This window comes from Medicago sativa, chromosome 8 (genome assembly GCF_051527215.1).
Source record: "Medicago sativa cultivar Bolivia chromosome 8, Bolivia_mono, whole genome shotgun sequence".
NCBI lineage: Eukaryota > Viridiplantae > Streptophyta > Magnoliopsida > Fabales > Fabaceae > Medicago > Medicago sativa.
Window position 1 is genome coordinate 33504852 of NC_140756.1, and position 12741 is coordinate 33517592.

Sequence of the window (12741 nt, forward strand, 5' to 3'; positions counted from 1 at the left end):
AAAAAAACACCAAACATTGAGAGGACTCGTGACAAGCGATCCAAATTACTCAATAGATCTACCTCGAGCATATTCTCCTGTGTTGTATGGAATGAAAAATTAATCAAGTATCATTCTATTTCCAGCATAGCCAACAGTTTAAAATAACTCAAAGGATACTAAAGTGCATATAGAATCCACTTAAAATCAAAAGAATCTCAGTTGATAAACAATATAATACAATACAATACATCCAGACATTATGTAATTCATTGTTTGTCTATTAACCTGTCAAACTATCCAGTTCCAATACAAAAATTCCAACAGCCTAATCTTGTGAAATTTAACTTAATTTTTAACATCCAAGCATAACAACTATTTCAAATTACATTAAAAACGAAAATGATGAAAAATAAAAAGAAACTCACTTATATAGTTGGCCATGAAGGAACAAGGAACAAGTATATAAAATCAAAGAGACATAAGGCCATTAGGCCTAGTGGTGATAAATTTCAAAGAATTCGTACAGGTGATGTTTTATAGTAATATAGGCAGCTAGCACATGTGTTTTATCTAACATAGAAAAATAGCAAGTCCCACATCGGAAGGTTATCTAACATTGTGAGGTAAGTAATTCTATAAATACGGACAACACATTCTGCCTCTAACACACCTATCCACTACCAAGTGTACTGCAGTACATTAAATTGGTGGGCCAGATAAATTAGTCTAAATTTTTACATTGTTTGTTGGTGATTGTATGGTTCTCTGGTACTCACTTTTCAGTGAAATTCATGTGTGAAATGTGAATTATCACGTACCAATATGAAAACGAAATGCGATTCGGTTAGAAAGAGAATTAAGAATGTATACCTTTAAAAATACATTCACCAAAAGCGCGGTAGGGTGGGATAAGTCGAACATCAACCAGTGAATCGATTCAAGGTTATCTTTTTTGTGACCAATTTGCTGCTCTGTAAATGATGAAACAATACACATTATTCCCCTATAACCACAAGCAACATACACTCAAATCTGGGACAAAAAGAAGAATGCAAATGGAAAAATATATAAGCTTGAGTATCAATCAATGGTAACAAACATGAAAGCACACGAATGAAATGCAATCCTGAAAACCGGTATCTAGTGCCACATTTCAGTGTTATTAAACTTATTAGAAATAATTCAAGCACTGCACAAGTGCTTATGTCCGTAGATACACTTAAATAAGTCAATAAAATCAGGTCAGGTCCTGAATAATATAAGTTAAGCAGCACATTGTCGAGTCGAGCCGAGCTAAACCAAGTTCAACTCAACTCGACTCATTGCTACAACTTTCCTAGGTTAATATACACCTTTATGTTAGTATCTGAATGTTAGTTATGGTCAACTGATATTATCGTATACTACATGGTGCTTGTCAAATATTACACTATGTAGTAGTATCATATATATTAGCAGATACTATGATAAATTGCAAAGAAATGTGAGCATTATAATGAAGATTCGAAATCAAAGCAATACAATAAAAATCAAAGAAATATAGCATAGAAGTATACCTCAGACTTTTCAATAATCAAAGGATTTAAATCTGTAGTCTGTCACCTAGCTATGAAAGGGGACAGCATATCATGTTCAGATTTAGGCATTTAAGCAATAACAGAACCCAACATGTCAAAATTTCAAATATAGGAATTAATCAGTGTCATGAACTTGAAAAATAAACATTGTGTCAGAAACAGCCACATTTTCAACTGAGATCACATTCAATCAAATCATTTTATTTTCAAATATTTACCCTTGTTGACATGTTCGGTGTCCATGTTTGTGTCCGTACTTCATATACTAAAACTTTTCTAGGTTGATGGCAATTAAAAAATTAGAATGCAACTACAAAAATACAAAAATATTCAATCTTGTGATGTTCCACTTACCCATTTTCACTCTAACCAAGCACATGCTAACACACACCCATGAAGCCATTTTTAAGAAGACAATAGGCACTCTTTATGAGACCAAAACAGGGCAAACATTTTAGCAATTTTTCATCATTTGAGTATAGTATATTCTTACATGTACACGTAATCAATTGATATAGGTATACTACTGTTATGCTTATGAGAAAGTCAAAGTCAAATTTAGGTATTCACACCTATAAAATCCAAGTCAAGGATGGGAGCCATCTTTCAAACATTCACCTATTTGAAGTTTTTCAAGTTTTTAAGTTTCAAATAGGTCCTTAAAATGGTAACGGTGTATTAAATTAACAATTTAAAGGACCTATTTGAAACTTAAAAAACTAAAGGACTAACCCGTTATTTTTGTCAAACTTAAAGGACTAAAAATGTATTTGGCCTATAATATATTATAATTGTCTCCTTAATGCTCAATATTTGCTCATGAATAAATCTCTTGTAGTAACTAGTATAGTGGGGATGAATCTCCTACCACTAATCTCTTTAATCTACTTAGTAAACAACTTCAAAGAAATTAAATAAATGATCCTAACTTAATTTGAGACAAATTTGGTATTTTGGAGGATCTAAACGCCACTTCAAAGGTCATTTCTTCATATTGTAGATTCCTTCAAATTCATACAATTCCCCTGAATGTTTCTTAGTTGATAACAAACTTAGTTAACTACATTTTTATGTAAAAAAACTTGCGGCCACCTCATAGGGCATATAAATGAATCTTGTGAAATATTTAGTAAGATGAATTTCTCAGCTCATGTATAATTATAAAGGAAGCATCCGGTTCTTGCAGCATTCATTCAAAAGTAAATATTTTGGATACCGTAAGTTACATGAGAAAAGTGTGTCGAGTCTCTTCTGTCTCATTCAACAAAGTTTAGTAAGAACACATGTTATACCCTAACAAAAATCACACATGACAATCCCACATCAACAGAATCATTTGGCCCTATATATCAAAAACATGGAAATATAACAAACAAACTATATCAAAAAGAAAAAATGTGAGTGAGACTCATTCAGACATTTAAACAAACACTTTATATACATCAAAATAAAAACAAAAAACAATGCATTATTTCATTATTTGACCAATATATCTCTATTTTCCCTCTTATAGGTTTGAGATTCATTGAGACTTTTGAACAAACAGCAGATATACATCAAAATAAATAACAAAAAAGATTGCTTAAATACATGATTTCACTGATAAAACCCCTATGACATTATCACATATTTGAGAGCTATTGACTATAATGGATACCAAACCAATGTTACTTACAATTTTCCCAATTCCGAAACCCATATGCACACAACAATTTTCCAAACGTGAATAAATTCTGAAATCTAATCTAATCCCCAATTTGAAACCCTACAACAAGCAATCAAATAAGGAAGATGAAATTGGTGAATCAATTGGCTTACCTCTTCCAAAAGGCGCAACATCTCTCTGTTCTCGACGTCTCCGACGACTCCTTCCAACGCAACGATGACAGTTTCGAACTCTTCAAAACCTTATCAGTTTTTGTAAACAGTATCATCACTTTTGGAAAACCCTGCGGAATTCAGAAGATGTGTATCTCTTCTACTCAATCTCACGTCGCTGATAAGTTTTGTACCTATTCGGTTAATACATGGTTCATGTTGTTGGGCCCCACCTCAAGGAATTGGATCTCAGGCTCTTTTCCAATGATGCTTATTGCTTTGAACCTCCCACTAATCTCTCCGCTTGCATCAATCTAGTCTCCCTCAGGCATAGAGTGAGTCAGATCTGAAAGTGACTGGGTTTGAAGAGGAAAGTGGAAGAGAGCTTAGTTAGAGACATCAAAAGAGTGAAGAGAAGAAGATAGAATTGTTGAACGTGTTTGGAGAATCGATTGGTTGTTGTTTTGTTTGAGAAGAGAGAAGAAGAGATTAGCGATTTCTGATGTGGGAAGAAGAGAGTTGTATGGAGCTTGAGGGAGAGAAGTGAAGACAGGAACGTGTGTGTCTCTGTTATTTATTTATTTATTATTATTATTATTTCAGAATAATGGCTTACAAGCCTTTGTTAAAGCGCTAACAAAGGGTAGTTGATCAATAGCGTTTCCAAGAAAGCGCTAACTAAGGGATTCACAATAATAGTGTTTTCTAAGAAGCGCTATGCAACCCTCTTTTGTGACAGCCTATAATAGCACTCGACACAGAACGCTATTGTAGGTCCGTGTTTTGCATTTTTAATAGCATTTTTCAGAAAACGCTATTAAAGTGGTGCTATTAAAGGTCAAAATTGTAGTAGTGTCACATAAAACACCTGAGACACTCCTCTATTTCAACCACCCAACTTGGCTTCGATGGTTTACATCTTTTTCTATTTCTCAGTCATTTTGTATTATAGAATTAAAATATTTAAACTGTATAACTTGTGGTATGATATAATATCTCCAACTTTCATCTCTTGTTAAAATGTTCCATATACTCTGTCTTGCTTATATTCAAGCAAAAACCATTTGATTTTCAGGCTTATCTACAAGTCTCGACCCTCTCATTTAATTCTTCCTTCGACTCTCAAACCTTTGACGAAGGAATCAAAAACAAGGCTTCACAAAATTGGAGAGAGAATTTTGGCTATATAAGGAGTTGAAGACCATGAAAAATATCAACAATACTCTGCTATTTTTAATTGTGTCATTACTCTCCCAAATCAAATAGCGCATATACACTTAGAATTTTCATTTTAACTTGTGTAATCTTAGAAATCCTATTAGTTGTAAAGAGTTTGTTCATATTGTTTAGTCTACACCAAAATTGTTAAATCCGGTGTAGGAACAAGTTTGTTTATATTTGCTGTAAACAAATATATGTCTCTTGCTTGTTAAGCTTGAGCATATAAGTCTCTTGGTGAAACCTTGAGCATCAAAATCTCAATATGCCGTGATTGAGCACAAGAAATCTCATTCAGTTGTGTTTGCGTAATATAAGTCTCTAGGAGCGTGCCAAAAGTCTCTTCGGGGTGCCCTTTGAGCAAAAGAAGTATCTTGCATGTGTGCTTGAGAAAAGGAAATCTCTTGGAGTTGTCCTTGAGCATGGGAAGTCTCTTGGTAGTGACCTTGAGCAAAGAAGTCTCTTTCAAGGGTGCTTGAACATTGAGAAGTTCTTGGAAGATTCCTTAAGCAATTGTAATCAGAGTGATTATAGTGAAATCTCTTGGAAGTGCAAGGGGATTGGACTACTCCTGTGTCGTGGGAGGAACCATTATAAAATTGCTTGTGTCTGCTTTTCTATCTCTTTCTCCCTCTCTCTGTCTTTATCTTTGGGTTCTTACTTTCGCTGCACTCAGACACTATCAGAATTTGTACTCATCAGATTTTGAACAGCTTTTAAACACTCAGAAAAACACCCACAAAAAGCCAACACAATTCAACCCCCCGCCCCCCTCTTGTGTTTTTATCACCGTCAATATATATACGCACACATACATTAGTTACTTAAGCGTACATCGCTCAATGTAAAGGGGTTCAAATCCTTAAAGGAACTTTTTTTTTACAAGATTTTATGATTTTATAATAGTCTAGGCCCAATTTTTCTAGGCCCGATTCGGTTGTCCCTAACCCTAGTTGTTAATCTGTCTATAAATAAGCTACCACTCCATTTCTTTTCTCCAACATCACCAATTCATCTTCTCCTTTCCGTCTCTTGTCTATTCTCCTCATTTCCTTGTTTCTTTTTCCTTTTTCATACCATTTATTTATACTTTCTTACGATCTTAGTAATTACATATACTTTAGGACTGTTTGCAAAACTTCACCGCGTTCGTGAATTTGTACTTGTGGAATTTCGCTGACAAGATAACAACTAGGTTATTAAGTTATACGATTTATATCTTATTAATCATAGTTAACTTTACGAGGGAAGAACTAAACATCAAACATTCTAGATCTGGTCAATTGATCAGATCTAGTATGTGTTTGATTTTATCTGACTGATATGAGAAGTCAACCTTGTGCGATTTTTATAAAATTGGAAGACTATGAAGGAAGGGATGAAGACGGTGATGTTATTATTAAAAAAAATCCCAAAGATGAAATCAAATCAATGAAGTACCAAAGGTATGGAATCAATTGTTATTTTGATTTATATTCATTTTTTTATAATACATATTCATATTTATTTCTTATTTCTTCCTTAGTATTAGATCTTTTAAGCTATGAACAATATACATTTTTATTATTCATGATGTATAAAAATATTTTTATTCATAGATCTATATATTCTTACTCATACCGAATAAAAATATTTTATTTGTGATAAAAGATTAAATTTGTCTCTTTGCTTACCAATCCTAATTATTTTTATCATTAGCTATCACTATATAAATTAGATCTAAATCAAATTTGAACTTTCATTTGATGAAACATCAATTTCTCAATCGAAATTATTATGTTCTTACCCTCTTATAATATATTTCCATTACTTATTTTATTTATGCAAATGTTCTTATATTTATTTTACAGAACAATTCACTTACCACAAATCAAACTTTTGAGTATTTTTAAGTGGTTTTCAATAAGCTTATTAATTCAATTGTATACTTTGTATATATAATGTATTCTTGAAGTAAATCTAACTCTATTTTAATTGTTTAGACAGCCACACCGCCACCTGCAACTACCCAGCCCGCCACCATTATCAGTATGTAACTATTTCTTCTTCAGTGACAGTCTTGTTTGCCGCCTGCCGTCGCCTTAGCTAGTGGCAACCAAGAAGAAGATGAAAAGGCAATGGTACTGGAAAATTCGAACGAGATTTCGATCTAAACATTCCCTTGTGTTTAGAATCTTCTATGCCTAAAACTAATGGCTCATGTGAAATTAGAGATGGTGGTCGTAATTTAGTTTTACTTTTCCTGTTTTCGTCGTCCAACGTTGTTGGCATGTATTGTATGGCAGCTACAAGTTAACAAGAATCGTTATTGTTAAACCTTTTTTTTGTTATTAGTTTAAAACAAAAACAAAAAATATCAATTGTTCATGTTAGGTAGGCTTTAAACCCTTATGATAAGGTTAGAATATGATTCTAGAAAGTTGGTGTACACATGTAATGGAATCTACCTTTAGATGTAGTAACTGTTGTTGTGTGCAAGTGTGAGTTATATGTTCCACATCGGATAAAAGAGTAACGATTGAACACCTTATAAATAAGAGCAAGTAAAAGCTTCCGCTTGAAGGGGGAGCATGATGAATAGATGGACTCACACTTGAGGGGGAGTGTTGTTGTGTGCAAGTGTGAGTTATATGTCCCACATCGGATAAAAGAGTAAAGGTTGAACACCTTATAAGTAAGAGGACCCATAAACCCATGGCCTTAAGTGTTGGAAATTTAGGTCTTAATAAACAGATTTCATAAAACATGTTCATCAATTATGAATCAATAGCGGAAGCAAACAAAACATTGAACATGATTATGATCGGATCTACGACATGTTTGATTTATCAAGGATATCAAAAATTAGGGTATTAGGAATACCTGGATAAAGCTTTCATAGCTGTCCTCTCATCAAGAATGATAACCAAAGAGAAGGTGATCTGAAACAAACATTAACATCAACACGGTTAGCGGCGGCTGATTTGGTTCTTCCTCAACCGGTACCTTTATGCCTCAAGTTCTCTTCAGATGGGGAGAAGAGAGAGTTCGCCGTGTACGGTGTATTGGGGATCATAGCCTCTTTTATATTGGATGGCCATTAGGGTTTCCCATTATTCCGTTAATGGGCCATCCGGACATCCACTCATTGAGTCCATATCAACTAATTAAATATTTAATTAATTATCCAATTAGAAATCTAATAGCCTTATTACTTAATTTGATCACTAACCAATTAAGGCTCAAAATTGATAAATAGCTAATATAATTATTATTACGATATTTGCCCACATAATGATATTGGAATATAATTAAATAATAAAATATTCCAACAATCTCCCACTTGGGCTACATATCTTAATAATTATATCAGAATACTTTAGGCGCGCATCCGAATGCTATTTATCTTTAGATTTCAACCTTACAATCTGGTCCACCTCATACATTAATAATGGGACCACCGCGGCTGTCGTCACTGACATATAACGTAACGGAACCCCGACGACCACCATATCAATGCACTTGATGACATAGATTGATATGGATGAGTGGCATGGAAATTTCATGTAATGTGATCTCTAAATCATGCCTATTTCCAACTGATCCAACTGAAAACTTTAGTGAGATCAAACTGAAGTTTGCAAATTTAATATTTGCACAAAATGATACAGTAATGGTTATAATAAACATAACCTCATGAACTTTAATTCTGCAGAAAATCATAGCATAAAGTCTGTATCAATACCAAAACAAAAGTATAGAACATAAAGTAAAAGAGACTCCCACTAATCCAAGACATCCTTAATGACAACAACCATATGAAAGACCTTATGTGTCATGTCTTTGAATAGCGGATCAGCTAGCATAAAGTTTGTCTCTACTTGTTCTATCATTCAACAACAATAATCTATAAGGTAATGAACCTTATAAACTTTGTTATCAAATAACTATACGACTGAATTATGTCACTATATAACTTGAGTGGTCTTTCGATGCCTTTAACGATATGCAACCAAGTGACATAAATACTTACAGTCATTTCTTGAGTTAGGATGTATGTCATATACTGACATCCAAAAGTCAGAGTCTGACACAAAAAATGATCTCCAAATTGTCAGATCTCTGATGTGAGCATAAGCTCTCTTGTTCTCTTTAATAATCCTTAAGGTTGCTTTTCAACAATTCGAACTTTGAATTGCTCAAGTATCTGCCAAACAATCTTATTATATATTTTCCAAATGCGTATAATAAGATCATACATAAAAAGCTTAGGAAAATACTTAAATTTCTGAATTCATAAACCTCCTAATGGACAATATTTGAGACTGAAAAGTCTCTCTCGGTGATTGTCACCTACAATTTATTATGTCAATTTATTTTCAACTTTATTGATATAAACCTTTTGTGACATCTGAAGGATACTTTGAGAGTAATCTCTAAGTATCTAAAACTTAATACAAAAGAAGTGTCCCCAAGATCTTTCATCGCTAAACTTTCATTAGAGATATTCTTGGTTTCACATAACTAATATATCAATGTTGACTAAACAAAATATAATTGACACATTAAACTTGAACTATAAATTTACTCCCACTGAGCTTAATAAAACCACAGTTCTCCATAATGTTATCTCAAAACCAAATGAGACAATTACTTTATGAGAATTTGTGGTAACACTAAAGAGACAAATTTCTTAACTTATAAGTGGATTTCATGACTTTGCAAACCATATGTTTTGTATCAATTGACACAAAAGTTTGATTCAGTTGCACCATATTGCATCATTAATGTCACCATTAAGAAACACTATATTGAAATCCATCTTGTGCAGCTCCAAAATTATAGTAAGCAAACTAGTATCATGACTGTCCTAATAGAGTCATTCAATTAAACTAAATAGAATTTCTCTTTTCAGTCAATTCTTAATAACACTAGAATCCCTAGTTCTTGAGGGTGTTGAGTTTGATCTATATGAAATAGTTTCTTAACTTGATTGAGAGGAAGAACAATAATGTCCTCATGAGGATCCAAATACACTATAATAATAATAGTAACTATATGAATTAATTTAGAACTAATTCTTCCTCATTTAATTTTGTTCTATTACCATATCTCTCCCCCAAACTCAATATCCTCAAGAAAACTTAACAATTTATGTCTCAAAATTTTCTTAATTTGTGGGACGAAAAACTTATAATATTCAAAACCTTAAACAATATATAATGTCACAAGTCATAACTGAATTGACTCTAATAATTGAACTTAAAAGACACATTGAATCATCATTTGAAAATAGAACTCAAAATATCATGACTTATTCAAAGAGAAACAGAAGAAAGAAACAAAAAAAAAAAAAATAAGCAAATGATGATTCACCAAATACAAAAAAGCTAGTAATGACAATCTAAAATTGGTTCAAAAAATGAATAAAGCAATCTTGAGCAACTTTGTCCATTCAAAATTGATATATCTTTCAACATCATTGGACATAAGTCAGTCAAGACTACCTTTCTTTATTTGTCCTTATATTTTGAGGTATTTTCCGAATGAGCACTATTTTATTTTCTCTTGCTTCAACTTTTCCTTATTTGCACACTTTATGAATTGATCTTTCAAAAGATCATTTCTAACTATAACAGTTATAAACTTAATTGTGCAAATAGAATACTAAATTCTGAATTTTCGAACAAGTTGCCTGATAGTCGAAATTATAGTGTCTCAGCAAGATTAAATATCTACATAATGTGCTCATAATATTTTCTTTGCCTAATAATCTTAATAGAATACTCACTCTCCAATGAGAGCTTGTTTTTATCTGTATTGCTTCAAAAGCACCTTAGTTTAAGCAAAGTAAATATGACAAAAATTTTGTCATCTTAAATAACACCTCTAATACATACGACATTTTAGCTTTATGATCTCATGTGACCTAAGAGATTTGGTGTATACTCACTTGTCAAACTTGATTCTCACATTAGGTGCTGAATTTGTGAGAGAATGTGAGTTTCACCACCCTTATCTAAGGTCTAGATCCAAGAACAATATTAATATTATTCTTTAATTCCTAAAGGAACTTTTAAGAGTTAAAATTTAACTCAAATTAACAGATACATAAACTATATTAGTTTAAAGAGAACAAGAGTAGTAAAAGCACTCACCAAAATACCTAGTGCACCATCAATATCAAGTCTTTAAACAATGATATCAATTGCTAGTGGTATTTTACAGCAATGATCAAACAATGACAATTTACTTTAACAAAGAATAAATTCTTATAATTGTCGTGTGTTTACCATCACAAGTGTAGATGTAAACTCTTAAATACTTGAATGAGTTTACATTCACACAACATTAGTAGACATGTCAAAATTAATTAATTGTAAGACATGCACAATTGATTCTTATTTGTAAATTAAAAGACAAAAACAAGATACCAAGCGCACCATTAAAACACAATCTTTTGATTGCTAAGAATTAATTGCAAACGGTAATCTCAATGCAATGATCAAATATGATAATAAGTCCTGTCAGATAATGGGTGCCTTTTGACATCCTCATTACCCACATGGAAAAACTTAAGAAGTCTTGTCAGATAATGGGTGCCTTTTGACATCCTCATTACCCACATGAAAAATTTAAGAATTGCCACATATTTATCATCACAAGTTGTAAATTAAAAGACCAAAAAACAAGATACCAAAGCACCATTAAAACACAATCTTTTGACTGCTAAGAATTAACTGCAAACGGTAATCTCAATGCAATGATCAAATATGGTAATAAGTCCTGTCAGATAATGGGTGCCTTTTGACATCCTCATTATCCACATGGATAAAACTTAAGAAGTCCTGTCAGATAATGGGTGTCTTTTGACATCCTCATTATCCACATGGAAAAACTTAATAAATACCGCATATTTACCATCGCAGGTATGTAATTATCCGGCCAAACTGTGCCTTCCTTTTGGCCGACTAAAACAGCTCGCATGAACAATTACATACTACATCTTTTGTAATTCCAACTGAATCAAATCTACGCAACAGAGGTTACTTTTGCAACTTGTTGTTTCAACCAACTCAACCAAAATTACTAGACAATTCAATAAATGAATTTAAATGAGAATGGTCTTAATTTTACAAGGCAAATGGGAAGTGTCTTAAATTTACAAGGCACTACCGACATAATGTAGGCCGAATTAGTCCATTATGTTGCTAAGTAACCATAGGGTCACTCAACAACCCTTAAGTGTGAAGACAAATTCACAAATTTGAAAGAAGATGAAAGTCACAAATCACATCAATGTGTGTATGACAATACTTAAGTGTGAAGAAAAAAAAAACTCATGAATTTGAAAGAAGATGCAAGTCACAAATCACATCAATGTGTGTATGACAATACATTTACATATATCGCATAAAAGCAACAACAAACATAACATGAAATATATTCAAAATGCATGATAAGACAAAATATTATTGAAGAAAACTTAATAACAATAAACTATAACATCATAATCATGCTATAAGAAAAATATTCAATTTCAAACCAAAAGAAAATTGAATCTTATATATTCCAAAAATATTCATGCTATAATTGATTCACAAATATAAACTGAATGATTCTTTAAACAAAATAAAACATAACTCTAGCATAAATATTTCCTAAATAAAGGCAACAAACTTTACATGTTTATAAACAAACAAACAAAACTAGAATTATTATTTCCCAAAATTAAAGAATTCAATACTTACTTTTTGTACTACCAAATTAGTTCAAAATATATATTGAAATGTGTTATTAAACACTATTCGAAAGTAACCAAATTTCTACAAATGATATATGATGACCAAATATATATCAAGAATTGCCTAATATCTCAAAATAAACTTTGAATACAAAAGAAATTGTGAATCAATTTTAATTTCAAATAGAAATCAAATGAAATAATAAGATCCCGAAAATGGGAAGATGATGATATTTAATTGCTTAGCCAGATAAGATGATGATTCTCTTCGGAGATTTATAACCATGGCATTCATGTAAACATGTGGATTTTAAAGAAGACCAAATAAAAAAAAAAAATCCTTAAACAAAGAACTGCCAGATTACATGAGATCATAATCATGAAAATAAATCCCATCAAATTAACAAATTACATAGAACGGAA

At 32.1% G+C, this 12741-nt stretch overlaps 2 long non-coding RNA genes across 2 annotated transcripts; one reads left to right on the forward strand and one right to left on the reverse strand.

The window, feature by feature from the left end:
- Positions 1–4227, reverse strand: LOC146898606 (uncharacterized). The gene is made up of 4 exons (XR_015022209.1): positions 3378–4227; positions 1539–1588; positions 853–953; positions 1–77 (listed from the first exon to the last, which is right to left on the reverse strand). It is a non-coding gene; the product is annotated as an uncharacterized LOC146898606 (long non-coding RNA).
- A 1391-nt stretch (positions 4228–5618) lies between these two features.
- LOC146898607 (uncharacterized) lies at positions 5619–7092 on the forward strand. The gene is made up of 2 exons (XR_015021819.1): positions 5619–6040; positions 6578–7092. It is a non-coding gene; the product is annotated as an uncharacterized LOC146898607 (long non-coding RNA).
- Positions 7093–12741: the final 5649 nt, after the last annotated feature.